General features: G+C 50.7%; 1 protein-coding gene across 13 annotated transcripts in view; it reads left to right on the top strand.

Annotated features, from left to right (window-relative positions):
• LOC144768755 (general transcription factor II-I repeat domain-containing protein 2-like) overlaps positions 1 to 19,177 on the top strand; it is a 428,006-nt gene that overhangs the window by 281,317 nt on the left and 127,512 nt on the right. For 4 of the 13 annotated variants that reach the window (XM_078652658.1, XM_078652648.1, XM_078652650.1 and 1 more), the window contains one exon: positions 18,003 to 18,154. The exons of the other annotated variants lie outside the window; for them this stretch is intronic. The gene's annotated coding sequence lies outside the window, so the exon portion shown is untranslated. The remainder of the gene's footprint in view (positions 1 to 18,002; positions 18,155 to 19,177) is intronic. 13 annotated transcript variants of the gene reach the window in all.

Genomic DNA, 19,177 nt, shown 5'->3' on the forward strand with positions numbered 1-19,177 from the left:
TACAATTTCTGCCGAATACAGTCTAGATTTAATTGTCACTTAGCTCTGTGAAAACCGTTTTCCTTAACGTGAAGACAGCTTGCTCTGCTCCTGAAGCGGTGACACGTTGTCTTGACGGAGTCTCTCTGAATGTCTCTTTTCTTTCAGCTGCTAGTCACCTACGTGGCAATATCTGCAGGGAAACTATTATACTGAGTTGCTACTAGGAATATATCTCTTACCACTCTGGAATTCTGAAAATAACTTTTCTCTACAAACGTTTCTACTCTGACAGGATTTATCTAACTGACTCGGGCTGAATTCTCGGTGAAGTGCGCAGCTCTGATAGAGCGCGCGCCTCACCTGAACTCCGTTCTGGAATGTTCAGAAAACTAGACTGGCAACTTAGGCTGGCAGTTGTCCTGCTCGCCCGCCATCTTGGAATTCCGTGAATTCCACGCCTTGGACCAGGAAGGAGCCAAACTCCAGTCCTGTTGCCTCATTTTGAGAACTCTTGCTGACCGTTCATTAGGAAGGATCCTGACAGCTGGTGACAGGGTTGTGTAGACACAGTATGTGTGCACTGCCCGAGGCACAGAGACAGAAACAGACAGAGACAGATAGAGGCAGAGATAGACAGAGACAAAGAGAGAGGGAGACGGAGAGGGAGACAGAGGGAGGTAGAAGGTGACAGAGGGAGGGAGACAGAGAAAGTGGGAGACAGAATGAGGCAGAGAGAGGGAGTCAGAGAGAGGGAGACAGAGAGAGAGGGAGACAGAGGGAAGCAGCGAGAGACAGAGGGAGGGAGTCAGGGGAAGCAGACAGAGGGAGCTAGAGGGAGGGAGACAGAGGGAGGAGACAGAGACAGACAGACAGACATGGGGAGACAGACTGAGGGAGGGAGTCAGAGAGGGAGACAGATAGAGAGGGAGACAGAGAGAGGGAGACAGTGGGAGGGAGACAGAGGAAGACAGAGGGAGACTGAGAGAGGGACACAGACAGAGGGAGACAGAGGGAGAGAAAGAGAGTGAGAGGGAGAGAGGGAGGGAGAGAGAGAGAGAGAGGGAGACATAGAGAGAGAGATGGAGACAGACAGAGTGAGTGAGACAGAGGGAGAGAGAGAGGGAGAGGGGGAGAGAGAGAGAGAGAGAGAGAGAGATAGAGAGAGGGAGGTAGACAGAGAGGGAGAGATAGAGAGGGAGGGAGACAGAGAGGGGGAGGCAGAGATAGAGAGAGAGAGAGAGAGAGAGAGACAGAGAGAGAGACAGAGACAGAGACAGAGACAGACAGAGATAGAGACAGACAGAGACAGGTACAGACAGAGACAGGGACAGACGGATAGAGGCAGAGATAGACAGAGACAGAGAGAGGGAGACCGAGAGGGAGACAGAGGGAGGGAGAGGGAGGTAGAAGGTGACAGAGGGAGGGAGACAGAGAAAGTGGGAGACAGAGGGATGCAGGGAGAGGGAGACAGAGAGGGAGGGAGACAGAGAGAGAGAGAGACAGAAAGAGAGGGAGACAGAGGGAAGCAGAGGGAGGGAGTCAGGGGAGACGTTTCTCTTTTTTTTAAAGAGTGTCAGCAAACACTGCGAGTTGCTGCTCTATGGGGGCTGGGCGATTCCAGTGATAAGTAAGAGTGGAGATGCAGGGGCACTAAGAAAAGGTGAAATACAACAAAGCCTCATTAACAAGTAAATGGTCTTTTAAAGACCTGAGAAGTACTCGGGTGACTGGCACCAAAGGGGGGCTTAGATCTGACAGCTCGAGGGTAAGGGTCAGAGTTAAAGCTAACAACAGATGTGACCCCAAGCCCAGTGGTGGGCCACAAACCCCGAGAAAACGAGCTGGCTTTTACATTACACAGGGAGAGGGGGGAGTGGGGGGTGGGATGCCTCTGGGCTGGTGATAGGGTCGTGTAGACACAGTATGTGTGCACTGCCCGAGGCACAGCGACAGGAACAGACAGAGACAGATAGAGACAGAGATAGACAGAGACAGACAGAGATAGATAGAGACAGAGATAGATAGACGCAGAGACAGATAGAGAAAGAGACAGCTACAGACATATAGAGCCAGAGACAGATAGAGGTGGAGACTTACAGAGACAGACAGCAATAGAGACAGAGAGAGAGTGACAGAGAGAGACAGAGACAGATAGAGGCAGAGACAGACAGAGACAGGGACGGAGAGATGGAGAGGGAGACAGAGGGAGGGAGAAAGAGACAGGAACAGACAGAGACAGGTGCAGACAGAGACAGGGACAGACGGAGACAGATAGAGGCAGAGACAGGGACAGACAGATAGAGGCAGAGATAGACAGAGACAAAGAGACAGAGAGAGGGAGATGGTGAGGGAGACAGAGGGAGGGAGAGGGAGATAGAAGGTGACAGAGAAAGGGAGACAGAGAAAGTGGGAGACAGAGGGAGGCAGAGAGGGAGGCAGAGAGAGGGAGACAGAGAGAGAGGGAGACAGAAAGAGAGGGAGACAGAGGGAAGCAGAGAGAGACAGAGGGAGGGAGTCAGGGGAGACAGACAGAGGGAGCTAGAGGGAGGGAGACAGAGGGAGGAGACAGAGACAGACAGACAGACATGGGGAGACAGACTGAGGGAGGGAGACAGAGAGGGAGACAGATAGAGAGGGAGACAGAGAGAGGGAGACAGAGAGGGAGACAGTGGGAGGGAGACAGAGGAAGACAGAGGGAGACCGAGAGAGGGACACAGGCAGAGGGAGACAGAGGGAGAGAGAGAGTGAGAGGGAGAGAGGGAGGGAGAGAGAGGGACCGAGAGAGGGAGACGGAGAGAGAGGTGGAGACAGACAGAGTGAGTGAGACAGAGGGAGAGAGAGAGAAATAGGGAGAGAGAGAGATAGAGAGAGCAAGGTAGACAGAGAGAGGGAGGTAGACAGCGAGAGAGAGAGAGAGAGGGAGGGAGACAAAGAGAGGGAGGCAGATATAGATAGAGAGAGAGAGAGAGAGAGAGAGAGACAGACAGAGATAGAGACAAGTAGAGACAGGTACAGACAGGGACAGGGACAGATGGAGACAGTTAGAGGCAGGGACCGGGACAGACAGATAGAGGCGGAGAGAGACAGAGACAGAGAGACAGAAAGAGGGAGACGGAGAGGGAGACAGAGGGAGGGAGAGGGAGGTAGTAGGTGGCAGAGGGAGGGAGACAGAGAAAGTGGGAGACAGAGGGATGCAGAGAGAGGGAGACAGAGTGAGAGGGAGACAGAAAGAGAGGGGGACAGAGGGAAGCAGAGGGAGGGAGTCAGGGGAGACTTTTTTTTTAAAGAGTGTCAGCAAACACTGCGAGTTGCTGCTCTATGGGGGCTGGGCGATTCCAGTGATAAGTAAGAGTGGAGATGCAGGGGCACTAAGAAGAGTTGAGATACAACAAAGCCTCATTTACAAGTAAATGGTCTTATAAAGACCTGAGAAGTACTCGGGTGACTGGCACCAAAGGGGGGCTTAGATCTGACAGCTCGAGGGTGAGAGTCAGAGTTAAAGCTAACAACAGATGTGACCCCAAGCCCAGTGGTGGGCCACAAACCCCGAGAAAATTAGCTGGCTTTTACATTACACAGGGAGAGGGGGTGTGGGGGGCGGGATGTCTCTGGGCTGGTGACAGGGTTGTGTAGACACAGTATGTGTGCACTGCCCGAGGCACAGCGACAGGAACAGACAGAGACAGATAGAGACAGAGATAGACAGAGACAGACAGAGATAGATAGAGCCAGAGATAGATAGAGGCAGAGACAGATAGAGAAAGAGACAGATAGAGACATATAGAGCCAGAGACAGATAGAGGTAGAGACTTACAGAGACAGACAGCAATAGAGACAGAGAAAGAGTGACAGAGAGAGAGACAGAGACAGATAGAGGCAGAGACAGACAGAGACAGATAGAGGCAGAGACAGACAGAGATAGAGACAGAGACAGACAGAGATAGAGACAGACAAAGACAGGGACAGAGAGACGGAGAGGGAGACAGAGGGAGGGAGAAAGAGACAGGGATAGACAGAGACAGGTACAGACAGAGACAGGGACAGACAGAGACAGATAGAGGCAGAGACAGGGACAGACAGATAGAGGCAGAGATAGACAGAGACAGAGAGACAGAGAGAGGGAGTCAGAGAGAGGGAGACAGAGAGAGAGGGAGACAGAGGGAAGCAGAGAGAGACAGAGGGAGGGAGTCAGGGGAGACAGACAGAGGGAGCTAGAGGGAGGGAGACAGAGGGAGGAGACAGAGACAGACAGACAGACATGGGGAGACAGACTGAGGGAGGGAGTCAGAGAGGGAGACAGAGAGAGGGAGACAGAGAGGGAGACAGTGGGAGGGAGACAGAGGAAGACAGAGGGAGACTGAGAGAGGGACACAGACAGAGGGAGACAGAGGGAGAGAAAGAGAGTGAGAGGGAGAGAGGGAGGGAGAGAGAGAGAGAGAGAGAGAGAGAGAGGGAGACATAGAGAGAGAGATGGAAACAGACAGAGTGAGTGAGACAGAGGGAGAGAGAGAAAGAGGGAGAGGGGGAGAGAGAGAGAGAGAGAAATAGAGAGAGGGAGGTAGACAGAGAGAGAGAGATAGAGAGGGAGGGAGACAGAGAGGGGGAGGCAGAGATAGAGAGAGAGAGAGAGAGAGAGAGAGAGAGAGAGACAGAGACAGAGACAGACAGAGATAGAGACAGACAGAGACAGGTACAGACAGAGACAGGGACAGACGGATAGAGGCAGAGATAGACAGAGACAGAGAGACAGAGAGAGGGAGACCGAGAGGGAGACAGAGGGAGGGAGAAGGTGACAGAGGGAGGGAGACAGAGAAAGTGGGAGACAGAGGTATGCAGAGAGAGGGAGACAGAGAGGGAGGGAGACAGAGAGAGAGAGAGAGACAGAAAGAGAGGGAGACAGAGGGAAGCAGAGGGAGGGAGTCAGGGGAGACGTTTCTCTTTTTTTTTTAAAGAGTGTCAGCAAACACTGCAAGTTGCTTCTCTATGAGGGCTGGGCGATTCCAGTGATAAGTAAGCGTGGAGATGCAGGGGCACTAAGAAGAGGTGAAATACAACAAAGCCTCATTAACAAGTAAATGGTCTTTTAAAGACCTGAGAAGTACTCGGGTGACTGACACCAAAGGGGGGCTTAGATCTGACAGCTCGAGGGTAAGGGTCAGAGTTAAAGTTAACAACAGATGTGACCCCAAGCCCAGTGGTGGGCCACAAACCCCGAGAAAACGAGCTGGCTTTTACATTACACAGGGAGAGGGGGGAGTGGGGGGTGGGATGCCTCTGGGCTGGTGACAGGGTCGTGTAGACACAGTATGTGTGCACTGGGAGACAGAGAAAGTGGGAGACAGAGGGAGGCAGAGAGGGAGGCAGAGAGAGGGAGACAGAGAGAGAGGGAGACGGAAAGAGAGGGAGACAGAGGGAAGCAGAGAGAGACAGAGGGAGGGAGTCAGGGGAGACAGACAGAGGGAGCTAGAGGGAGGGAGACAGAGGGAGGAGACAGAGACAGTCAGACAGACATGGGGAGACAGACTGAGGGAGGGAGACAGAGAGGGAGACAGATAGAGAGGGAGACAGAGAGAGGGAGACAGAGAGGGAGACAGTGGGAGGGAGACAGAGGAAGACAGAGGGAGAGAGAGAGAGTGAGAGGGAGAGAGGGAGGGAGAGAGAGGGAGAGAGAGAGGGAGACATAGAGAGAGAGGTGGAGACAGACAGAGTGAGTGAGACAGAGGGAGAGAGAGAGAGAGAGAGGGAGACAGAGACAGAGACAGACAGAGATAGAGACAGACAGAGACAGGTACAGACAGAGACAGGGACAGACGGAGACAAATAGAGGCAGGGACAGGGACAGACGGATAGAGGCAGAGATATACAGAGAGAGGGAGACCGAGAGGGAGACAGAGGGAGGGAGAGGGAGGTAGAAGGTGACAGAGGGAGGGAGACAGAGAAAGTGGGAGACAGAGGGATGCAGAGAGAGGGAGACAGAGAGGGAGGGAGACAGAGAGAGAGAGAGAGAGACAGAAAGAGAGGGAGACAGAGGGAAGGAGAGGGAGTCAGGGAGACGTTTCTTTTTTTTTAAAGAGTGTCAGCAAACACTGTGAGTTGCTGCTCTATGGGGGCTGGGTGATTCCAGTGATAAGTAAGAGTGGAGATGCAGGGGCACTAAGAAGAGGTGAAATACACAAAGCCTCATTAACAAGTAAATGGTATTTTAAAGACCTGAGAAGCACTCGGGTGACTGACACCAAAGGGGGGCTTAGATCTGACAGTTTGAGGGTTAGAGTCAGAGTTAAAGCTAACAACAGATGTGACCCCAAGCCCAGTGGTGGGCAACAAACCCCAATAAAACGAGCTGGCTTTTACATTACACAGGGAGAGGGGGGAGTGGGGGGTGGGATGTCTCTGAGCTGGTGACAGGGTCGTGTAGACACAGTATGTGTGCACTGCCTGAGGCACAGCAACAGAAACAGACAGAGACAGATAGATACAGAGATAGACAGAGACAGACAGGGATAGATAGAGACAGAGATAGATAGAGGCAGAGACAGATAGAGAAAGAGATAGATAGAGACATATAGAGCCAGAGACATATAGAGGTAGAGACTTACAGAGACAGACAGCAATAAAGACAGAGAGAGAGTGACAGAGAGAGAGACAGAGACAGATAGAGGCAGAGACAGACAGAGATAGAGACAGGTACAGACAGAGATAGAGACAGACAGAGACAGGTGTTAGGTTTTACCCACCTCTAAGCCAGTAACTCTACAGGAACGAAGTATGGCCCAAACCTCTACCACTGCCCCAATGTAGCTCACCGGAAATAACACAATGAGCAAACAGGGGAGCACCGGGAGGGGGTGGGAGAGACAAAACAAGGATAAATGGAAAGAAAAACACTGTGTAGTCCGTAGAACCACCCAGGAGCCCAGATAGCCTCTCGAAGCAGCACCTATAGGAAAGGACACAGGATTACTAATGGGGCACAATCATAAACAAGAAAAACCCCTCCCAGCCTCTTACAACCACGCTGCATCCAACACAAAACAAAGGAATACCCATAGGGAAAAAACACCTTACCATAAGTGGTGTTGAGTAACTCCCCGAAGAGGGCTGGCTGTGGTAAACACGCAATGTTGTCTCCAAGTCGAAATTCAGAGGAAGCCAAAAAATCGCTCTCCCACCCGTTTTCCAAATTACAATAATGGGGGAAAAAGTCAAGGACATAAAAAAAAACCACAAGTCCAGTTTATTGCCAGAAGGACTTAAATCCGAAGGAAGAACAAAGATCAAGTACTTAGTGTATTGGCGTAGCAGCCGCTAACGCCGATCCAACTCAGGCTTCGTGAAATGACCCAAAACCGCCTCTAACGATGTAGAGCGGCTACGCAAGATGCGGAAGTCCGTGATGCTAAAGTACACGCATCCGTGTGTAATTAATGAAAGCAAAACAGCAGAGCTGCGGGACGCGTGTACAGATAAGCACAATGCTCCAAACAGTGGCGGTCTTTACTAAAACGGAGATCACTGAGCCCAGCAACCCCCGCAGCAAGGAATCCACGAGCACAGAACAAATCCCAGGGAGCAGGAAAAAAAACGTAAATGAAACGCCAGGGAGCTCTTTCACAATGCTCACGAGCCCGTGAGTAATGGACAAAAAGTCGAAAAGAGAATTCCCAATTCCGGGGGCAGGAACCAAGACCTGGAGCACAAGAAAAACCCAACAAGGAAAAGAAACCAAGTAGGGAATCATGGGAGAACACCACTTTTACCTATATCCAGTAAGTCATGTGATGATGCAGCATGGTAATAGAGAGGGGACTGACCTTATTCCTAACAGTACCTCCCCCCCAAGACCCTCCCAACCGGACGAGGCTTAGATGGATGATGTAGATGGAACAACCGCACCAAACGCAGAGCGTGCACTCCGCCAGCCGGTTACCATGTACGATCCTCGGGGGTATAGCCCTTCCAATCCACAAGGTAGTATAACTGACCCCTCCTCCTTCTGGAATCTAAAATAGCATGGACCTCAAATTCCTCCTGCCCATCAATTATCAAAGGAGAGGGGGTGGCACCACCTGCTGAGACTGTACATAGGGTTTCAAAAGGGATGTGTGAAACACGGGATGAACCCGATATTCCCCAGGCAATTCAAGCTTCATAGCCACAGGATTAATGACCTGAATGATGGTAAAAGGGCCCACATACCTGGGCTGCAGTTTACGAGAACCCTGAATTCTAAGGTTTCGAGTAGCTAACCAAACTTGCTGTCCCACCTTATATGCTGGAGCTGGGGTTCTATGTTTATCGGCCTGCACCTTCATTGCTTCCTTAGCCTCCTGCAACTTTCCTCGTGCAACTACCCAGATGTTACTCAAGGTCTTACACATCTCGTCTATGGCTGGCACATGACCCGTAGGTTGAATAGCTAGTGCTTTAGGATGATAGCCGATAGAACAAAAGAAAGGAGTCATCCCCAAGGCGGAATGCAAGCTGTCATTATAGGCAAACTCCGCCATGGGTAATGCCGTTACCCAGTCATATGAAAGAGAAGACACCAGGCACCTAAGATATTGCTCCATCGTCTGGTTGGTCCGCTCTGTCTGCCCATCAGATTGGGGATGGTAAGCTGAAGACAACCTTATCTCCATCTTCAACACAGAACAGAGCTCCATCCAGAAATGAGACACGAACTGTGCACCCCTATCCGTAACCACCGCAGTTGGTAAACCATGCAATCTCACTACCGAACTCATAAACACTGTTGCCATCTCCTTAGCCGTGGGAAGCTTAAACAGAGGAATGAAATGTGCCATCTTGGTGAATAAATCCACCACTACGAGAATAGTAGTATACCCTGACATAAGCGGAAGGTCTGTCACGAAGTCCATACTAACAGTATGCCATGGTGAAGGTGGGACCATCAGGGGATGCAACAATCCAACCGGCTTGCAATGGGAAGGTTTACTCATAGCACAAACAGGACAGGCAGCTACATATCCCTGGATGTCACGGGTCGTTGAGTCCCACCAGAACCACTGTAAACACATGTCCCTGGTCTTCTGTACCCCTGGATGCGCCACCAAGGCCGACCAGTGACACCACTGTATAACCTCTTCCCTCAAATCAGAAGGAACAAATAGTCACCCATCATGGTACAACATCCCATCCTGAATAGAGAACTGCGGTTGAGACAACCAAGGGGCATATCTATCTGCCTTATCCTGTTCCTTACGGAAGACATGAACTCATCTGCTGATGTTACCCCAATAATACGCTCTCCTGGAATCATAGATCTCATTTCCTTCACAGGCACCACCCCCATGTCCCCCACGTGTATGCGAGACAAAGCATCTGATTTAACCTGCTGTGCTGCTGGCCATTAAGTAATAACGAAATCATATTCATTGAAGAACAGAACCCACCTCATCTGACGTGGGGTCAATGCGCGGGCAGACCTAAAGAATTCCAGATTTTTATGGTCTGTATAAATAGTGATGGTATGTCGCGCACCCCACAAATAATGCCTCCACTCCTCAAACGATAGTTCAACCACTAACAACTCCTGTTCAGCTACGGTATAGTTTCATTCAGCAGGCAACAAAGTCTTTGAAAAGAATGCAATGGGGTGTAAATGACCCGTCTCCAAGTCCCTCTGCGATAACACTCCTCCAACTGCACACAAGGAGGCATCCGTCTCAACAAAGAACGGCAGGGCAGGATCAGGATGCACCAACACGGGTGCTGTTGTGAATCTCTCAATCAACTGCTGGGAAGCTGCCTGTGCCTCAGAGGACCACACAAAAGGAACCCCCTTTCTAAGCAACCGTGTCATGGGCGCTACCACCTCAGAAAAGTGACAGATAAAACGCCTGTAAAAGTTGGCGAATCCCAGAAGGACCTGTATGTCTTTGGCCGTAGTTGGGATAGGCCAGGTCACAATAGACTCGATCTTTCGAGGATCCATCTGAATGCCTCCAGCTGACACAATGATACCCAAGAATTCCACTGAAGAGGCACTAAACTGCCACTTTTCCAACTTAACCAGTAGATGGTATTCTTGCAACTTCTGCAGCACTTGAATCGCATTTCTCTGATGCTCACCATCATTCTCCGAAAAAATCAATATATCATCGATATAAACTATAACGTTGACATCAAGATATTCCCTGGACTTCATTAATAAAAAACTGAAAGTCTGCAGGAGCATTGCACAAGCCAAATGGCATTACGCAATACTCGAACAGCCCAAACTTGGTTTTAGAAGCAGTCTTCCATTCGTCCCCAGGGCGTATTCGGATAAGATGGTACGCGCCCCGCAAATCCAGTTTGGTGAACACAGTAGCTCTTTTCAATTGATCCAGTAACACTGGAATAAGAGGCAGGGGTTATTTGTTCTTAATAGTGACCTTGTTGAGGGCTCTATAATCCACACATGCCCTCAACGTACCCTCCTTCTTCAGAATGAAGAAGATCGCCGAGGACACTGGTGAACAAGACGGACGGATGAAACCCTTTCTCAGCATTTCATCAAGATAGTCCCGCAAATGCAACTCTTCAGGTTCCGATAGTGCATACACTCAACTACTAGGTTATATAGCACCTGGCACCAGATCTATCTTACAGTCGAACGAGCGCTGCGGGGGAAGACCCTGAGCATGGCTTTCATCAAAGACCGTCTGAAACTCTTTATACGGGGAGGGCAATGTCACTACCTCACCCGTAGCACAAGTCAAAGGCACAACCCAATCCGTCGCCACTTGATAACAGGTCTTCAAACAATGCGCAGAATCAAGGGTCACAGAACGACGCACCCAGTCTATCTTAGGGTTGTGCTTCTGCAGCCACGGTACTCCTAACACCAGTCCAAATGAAGGGGCGTCGATTAGATCAAAACAGAGGGACTCAGAGTGTCCATTCTCACACAACAAACACAACGGCTCCGTCTGTCGCGTAATCGACCCAGATGTTAACTCTGTCCCATCAATGGCACGGACGGGCTCTGGCTGCTCTTTACGTACACAAGGTATCTGCAACTTATCTGCTAAGGATATGTCCATAAAATTACCAGTGGCACCTGAATCCAGTAAGACGGATACCGTCACCCTGTTGCAATTAGACAACAACAGACAAGCGGAGATTATAAAATGCCTAGGGACCCTCTCCACTGCCCCCAGCACCTCATATGCAACTCTGGACTCCTCCGTAAACAAGGGACCGCCATCCTGAACACAAGCCACTCCCTTACCATGAGGTACACTGGAGGGTTTTACCGGACATTCTCTCGCGAAATGACCACACTGTCCACAATACAAACACAAACCCTTTTCTCTTCTTCTTTTCTTCTCTTCGGAGGTCAAGGAGCCTCGCACTCCTCCTATCTCCATTGGCTCATGGAGTGCCTTGTGCTCCACCACTGGTTTCACCCCGCCTCTCGGACAACCTATGATTCAGTTTCACCACCAGGTCAATAAACGCCGCACAATCATCGGGGGGATCAACCACCTGGGACACCACGTCCTTAAGGTCTTCGTTCAAGCCCTGGTAAAACAAGGACGTCCTCTTGGCCATAGGCCACTGAGTCTCAGACACCAGCCTATTAAAAGTAAAAATATAAGTTAGGAGATCCTGCCTGCCCTGCCGTAAATTCAGCAGCTCAGCATTGCTTGCCTGCATGAATGCATGCTTGGCAAACAGCCCCCTCATTAACTCCTTAAAAGCCGGATAACTATACAAAACCCGATCATCATTGTCCACAAGGGGTATAGCCCATAACGCAGCCGTACCAGCCAGATACGAGATGATAAAGGCGACCTTTGCCGAGTCATCTGGAAAGGCATTAGGCCTGCACATGAAGTGTAAATGACACTGGTTCATAAAAGTGCTATACTTATCACTATCTCCTGAAAAACTCTCAGGGGCAGCCAGGGGCACTGGAACAGGCGCATTGACAGTCACCGCAATTGGGGACCCCCCACTCCCACTAGAATCCGCCCCTCTCTCATACTGAAATGTTACAGGCTGTACAACAGGACCTTGACCCCGGGTCTGCTCTCGTGTCTTTACAGACCCCTACTCCTGTCTTAGCCCAAAATTCTCCTGCCGTAGGTCTTGTACCTGGGATTGTAGGGAGGCTATCGCTCCCATTAAGTCCTGCAAAGTAGGCGGACTTGCCGCCCCTCCTGAAGGGTTCAAGTGTTCGTCCATACTCGTCCTGGCAGTGTCTATAATTCGTGGGCTTGGTTTTCTGTTAGATTTTACCCACCTCTAAGCCAGTAACACTGCAGGAACAAAGTATGGCCAAAACCTCTACCACTGCCCCAATGTAGCTCACCGGAAATAACACAATGAGCAAACAGGGGAGCACAGGGAGGGGGTGGGAGAGACAAAACAAGGATAAATGGAAAGAAAAACACTGTGTAGTCTGTAGAACCACCCAGGAGCCCAGATAGCCTCTCGAAGCAGCACCTATAGGAAAGGACACAGGATTACTAATGGGGCACAATCATAAACAAGAAAAACCCCTCCCAGCCTCTTACAACCACGCTGCATCAAACACAAAACAAAGGAATACCCATAGGGAAAAAAACCCTTACCATAAGTGGTGTTGAGTAACTCCCCGAAGAGGGCTGGCTGTGGTAAACACGGAATGTTGTCTCCAAGTCGAAATGCAGAGGAAGCCAAAAAATTGCTCTCCCACCCGTTTTCCAAATTACAATAATGGGGGAAAAAGTCAAGGACATAAAAAAAAACACAAGTCCAGTTTATTGCCAGAAGGACTTAAATCCGAAGGAAGAACAAAGAACAAGTACTTAGTGTATTGGCGTAGCAGCCGCTAACGCCGATCCGACTCAGGCTTCGTGAAATGACCCAAAACCGCCTCTAACGATGTAGAGCGGCTACGCAAGATGCGGAAGTCCGTGATGCCAAAGTACACGCATCTGCGTGTAATTAATGAAAGCAAAACAGCAGAGCTGCGGGACGCGTGTACAGATAAGCACAACGCTCCAAACAGTGGCGGTCTTTACTAAAACGGAGATCACTGAGCCCAGCACCCCCCGCAGCAAGGAATCCACGAGCACAGAACAAATCCCAGGGAGCAGGAACCAAAACGTAAACGAAACGCCAGGGAGCTCTTTCACAATGCTCACGAGCCCGTGAGTAATGGACAAAAAGTCGAAAAGAGAATTCCCAATTCCGGGGGCAGGAACCAAGACCTGGAGCACAAGAAAAACCCAACAAGGAAAAGAAACCAAGCAGGGAATCATGGGAGAACACCACTTTTACCCATATCCAGTAAGTCATGTGATGAGGCAGCATGGTAACAGAGAGGGGACTGACCTGATTCCTAACAACAGGGACAGACAGACGGAGAGGGAGACAGAGGGAGGGAGAAAGAGACAGGGACAGACAGAGACAGGCACAGACAGAGACAGGGACAGACGGAGACAGATAGAGGCAGAGACAGGGACAGGGACAGACAGATAGAGGTAGAGACTTACAGAGACAGACAGCAATAGAGACAGAGAGAGAGTGACAGAGAGAGAGAGAGACAGAGACAGATAGAGGCAGAGACAGACAGAGACAGATAGAGGCAGAGACAGACAGAGATAGAGACAGATACATACAGAGATAGAGACAGACAGAGACAGGGATAGACAGACGGAGAGGGAGACAGAGGGAGGGAGAAAGAGACATGGACAGACAGAGACAGGTACAGACAGAGACAGGGACAGACGGAGACAGATAGAAGCAGAGACAGGAACAGGGACAGACAGATAGAGGCAGAGATAGACAGAGACAGAGAGAAAGAGAGAGGGAGACGGAGAGGGAGAGGGAGACAGAGGGAGGGAGAGGGAGGTAGAAGGTGACAGAGGGAGGGAGACAGAGAAAGTGGGAGGCAGAGGGAGGCAGAGAGAGGGAGGCGGAGAGTGGGAGAAAGAGAGAGGGAGACAGAAAGAGAGGGAGACAGAAAGAGAGGGAGACAGAGGGAAGCAGAGGGAGACAGAGGGAGGGAGTCAGGGGAGACAGACAGAGGGAGCTAGAGGAAGGGAGACAGAGGGAGGAGACAGAGACAGACAGACAGACAGACATGGAAAGACAGACTGAGGGAGGGAGACAGAGAGGGATACAGATAGAGAGGGAGACAGAGAGAGGGAGACATAGAGGGACACAGTGGGAGGGAGACAGAGGAAGACAGAGGGAGACAGAGAGAGGGACACAGACAGAGGGAGACAGAGGGAGAGAGAGAGAGGGAGAGGGAGAGAGGGAGGGAGAGAGAGGGAGAGAGAGAGGGAGACATAGAGAGAGAGATGGAGACAGACAGAGTGAGTGAGACAGAGGGAGAGAGGGAGAGAGAGATAGAGAGAGGGAGGTAGACAGAGAGAGAGAGAGAGGGAGGGAGGGAGACAGAGAGAGGGAGGCAAAGATAGATAGAGAGAGACAGAGAGAGAGAGAGAGAGAGAGACAGAGACAGACAGAGATAGAGACAGACAGAGATAGGGACAGAGAGACGGAGAGACGGAGAGGGAGACAGAGGGAGGGAGAAAGAGACAGGCAAAGACAGAGACAGGTACAGACAGAGACAGAGACGGACGGAGACAGGTAGAGGCAGGGACAGGGACCAAAAGGTAGAGGCAGAGATGGACAGAGACAGGGAGAGGGAGACGGAGAGGGAGACAGAGAGGGAGACAGTGGGAGGGAGACAGAGGAAGACAGAGGGAGACCGAGAGAGGGACACAGACAGAGGGAGACAGAGGGAGAGAGAGAGAGAGTGAGAGGCAGAGAGGGAGAGAAAGAGAGGGAGAGAGGGAGGGAGACATAGAGAGAGAGATGGAGACAGACAGAGTGAGTGAGAGAGGGAGAGCGAGAGAAAGAGGGAGAGAGAGAGAGAGAGATAGAGAGAGGGAGGTAGACAGAGAGAGAGAGAGAGGGAGGGAGACAGAGAGAGGGAGGCAGAGATAGAGAGAGAGAGAGAGTGAGAGAGAGAGAGACGTGCCTATGCTGTATCTGGTGGCTCAGTGGATGAAGGCGTCCACTGCAGGTGCCTGTGTTCAACCTCATGGTCACATTTAATTTTTTACTCAAGCCAGCCCCCCTTCCCCACTGACCCTGCTCCCAGCGGTTCAGCCCTCGGCCACAAACCACACTTTAAATTTGGCCCCTGAGAGAAAGTTTGCGAGTACCCATGGTCTAGGCCCAGTTCGTTATTCTGTGATAGAACAGCTCCCACACCATGCTCTGAACCGTCTGTTTGGACAATGAATTCCTTTGAGAAGTTGGGCACCTGAAGTACCGATGCCGTACACATGGCAGTCTTCAGGCCGTCAAAAGCCTTCTGACAGGTATCAGTCCAATTCACTAACTTGGGAAGTCAGCTCATTCAAGGGTACAATGCTGTTGCCATACCCCTTGACAAACCTCCTGTAGTAGCCTGTACGTCCTAAAAAGGCTCTCACCTGCGTCTGAGTCTTCGGGGTTTCCCATGTCAGGATGGTATCAATCTTGGGTTGTAGTGGCGCCACCTGGCCGCTCCCTACCTGATCTCCCAAGTACACCCCTGAACCCTGCCTGATCTGGCAATTACTCGCCTTGATTGTGAGACCTGCCTTCCGCAGTGCCATCAACACTTCCCAGAGGTGTCGCAGATGTTCTTCCCAACTGATGGCTGAACACTGCGATGTCATCCAGGTAGGCGGCACTGAAATCTTCCAGCCCAGCAAACACCTGGTTGACCAACCTCTGAAAGGTGGCAGGGGCATTCTTCATCCCAAAGGGCATAACCCGGAATTGGTAGTGCCCATCTGGTGTGAAGAATGCTGACCTCTCCTTTGCCCCATCGGTCAAGGTGATCTGCCAGTACCCAGAGATCAAATCGAACGTACTGAGGTACCGGGCAGCCCCTGGCCGATCAATGAGCTCACCAGCTCTGGGGATGTGGTGCGTGTTGGTCCTGGTGACTGAATTGATTCCTCGATAGTCCACACAGAACCGGAGTTTGGGTGTGGCACCCGGCGTGGCAGCTTTCGGGACCAAGACCATTGGACTGGCCCACGGGCTGTGAGAGAACTCAATCACCCCTAACGCAAACATCTTGGAGACCTCCTCCTTGATGTGAGCTCTGACGTGGTCAGTCACTCTGTAAGACTTGTGCTTCACAGGAGGACTGTCTCCGGTGTCAATGTTATGGATGCACCACTCAGTGACACCGGGAACCAGGGAAAACAGATCAGAGAATTGCCCCAACTGGAGGCGACAATCTTACTGCTGACCAGGGGTCAGAGTGACAGATAGGCAGACACCCTCCTTTGACCCGTCTTGCTCGGTCGCAGACAGGAGGTCCGGAAGAGGCTCTGTCTCCTCATCCATTCCATCATCCATCGCTAACAGCATGCCCACTTCGGACCTTTCTAAGTGGGGCTACAGGCGGTTAACATGCAGGACCTGCAAAGGGTGCCTCGGAGACCGCAAGATCACCAGGTAGGTGACATCACTCTTGTGCTCCACCACCTCATATGGTCTGGACCACCTGTCTTGGAGTGCACAGGGCTCTACAGGGGCCATGGCCCAAACGTTCTATCCAGGCTGAAGCTCGATCAGAGTGGCATTCTGATCGTACCCCAGCTTCATCTCCTCCTGGCTGGCTTCCAGATTTCCCTGAGAGAGCTGTCTGAAATGCCGAGTCTGGTTCCTGAAGGCCAGCATGTAACTGTGTACATCCTGGGGAGGTTTCCTGGGACATTGCTCCCAGCCTTCCTTGACCAGACTCAAAGGACCTCATACCGGATTGACCATACAGCAGCTTGAAGGTGCTGAGCACTACGGACTTCTGTGGCATCTCTTGGTACTCAAACAATAGGCATGGCAAGAGGACGTTCTATTTATGCCTCATAGGTTCTTTGAAATCCATAATCATGCCCTTAAGGGTCCGGTTGAATCTCCCAACCAGCTCGTTACCTTAGGGGTGGTAAGGAGTGGTGAACTCCACACTCCTGCCACAGAGACTTCATATAATTCGATATGAAGTTGGTATCACGGTCAGACACCACCTCTACCACGTCTAACAATGTATCCCTCCCATCACCCACAAAGCAGCCCCACAACCCAGTGCCCCAATCCTTCTCAGGGACCCGGTGGACCAACATTGCTATCTCATAGGCTGCAAACCACTGTCCAATATCTTCCTGTCTATGAAACTCCTGGATGCCATCGTTCAGGATGTGGACTCTGCCTTCTACAGGCAGAGATGGTGTGCTACCACTGGAGGGATTAATGTCTAAAGTTTTTGATTTGAGCTCTAGCTCCCTCAGCATTCGCTCATGCTCCAAACTCATTCTCTCTCTTTCCAAAGACACCCTACTATTCTCTAAGTCCCTCTGACCCTCCATCTTGAGCTTGGCCATCTCCAGCTTGTGCATTCAATCTCTCTCTCTCTGTCTTCCAACTCTACGGGAGACAGGCCTTTGGAAGAGACGCTACTGCTAGGCGGGGATGGTACCCCTGCCCTGACTGTTGTAATTTGGCAGTGATTAGGTTAGCATTAGCGGAAGCCATCCTGCATATAGAGACTATCTTGTCCGTTTTATGGAATCCATTTTGTATTTCTGTCAGCCATTTTGTTTGCCATGTGCTACCATGTGCTCGCCATGTACTCTGTCCTACCTCCCTGTTAACTGCTCTTGAAATCTGCCTTTAGACAAGATTTATTTAGCCTTTTCTGCTTCGCACATGCTCAGTTGAGCTTGCAGCTGTCCTTGCAGCTGTCCCCAGTCTGTGGCTGTCAGGATGTGTTCACCAGAATTAGCAACTGTTTGCTCCTCCCACTTGTTGACTGTGCATTTTATGTATGATCTTACATGTACCTAAAACCAGCATTTTGTACTTGTACCTCCTTCATTTGAGCCCCTGTGTGGGTATAAAAGGACCAAGCTCCTTCCATTCAGTGTGCTACGTCATACATTACCGAAGGGTGTTGTGTGAATGTAGTTCCACCTCATGAGGTTTAATAAACTCTGTATTTTCTATTCCAGTTTCTGTGCCAATTTTTCCTACTGGTCTGAGGACTCTGTGCAGAGAAGGGTGAATCCCTTGCACTGGTAGGCCTTGCTGAGGCTCAACACCACATGACTGGAATCAAGGGATAATCCAGCAGCTCTCCAGCCCCGGCTGGCTCCACCACCAGGTATGGGGCATTTCGTGCTTCGACCCAGGCCCTAAGCGCCTTTTGGTACTCATCTTTCTTGGTGATACCAGGGGTCGCAACTGTAATTTTCCGCAAAAGTACTTCAGCTGTTTCACTTTGTAGTTTTCCAACCTCTCTTCCTCAAACTCGAGATCCATGGATACAACGGATGCTGGTCTGCTCATGGCAGTACAAATAGGCAGCTCTCAGAAGCAAAAAATAGCGGTCCAATGGAAAAAAGAACTACTGAAGAGGACGTGGTCGTGTTTTGGTCTGCACTCACTAGTAGTGCACACCAATCACTGTATATGCGTCAGAAATGCAAGTCCAAATCATCACCGCTGACCACCAATGTTGTAACTCGGGTCTCTAGTTGGCAATGGTATGCACTTTTGTCCAAATAGGGACCCTTGCGTCTAAGTCAGGGAAAGGGGATTACACTACTGGATAACCCCTGCTCACCCCCTTAGGAGCTTGGCACTAGCAGACAGGCTTATCTCAGAGGCAGTGTGTTAAGCATTTGTGAACGCATACTGTAATACAGTGAAACACTACACACAGACACCACACCGGGATGTATAAAAATAAGTATTCTTTATATAGACTTATCAGAAGAGCACAAACGACAGAAATCTACAATATGATCATCACGAGTAATACTTCACGATGGTAGAAGTTATTCATAAATAGGTTCTTCAATTCAAATAGTTTCTAGCAAACAGATAACCCCAACGGGGGTTATCACCACAACGAAGCAAAAGTGTTCTCAAGGTACGGCACCGACTACGAGGTGCGCAGCGTCGGGCCCGAAGTCCAAACTAGACCCCCACAGAACAATACCTGAAGAAAGTAAACAAAGGCCGTTCACAGCATTGGGGAGATGCGATGTCATTGGCCCGTTGCAGCATTGGTTCCTGGCTTCAGGGGAAAGCGATGCATCGTTGCCCTGGATGCTTGCGCAGGCAGGGGAGGCGTCGGTCCTGACTGGAGAGGAGATGACGTTGCGGCGGCGCTAGCACCCCT

This window comes from Lissotriton helveticus, chromosome 7 (assembly GCF_964261635.1).
Source record: "Lissotriton helveticus chromosome 7, aLisHel1.1, whole genome shotgun sequence".
NCBI lineage: Eukaryota > Metazoa > Chordata > Amphibia > Caudata > Salamandridae > Lissotriton > Lissotriton helveticus.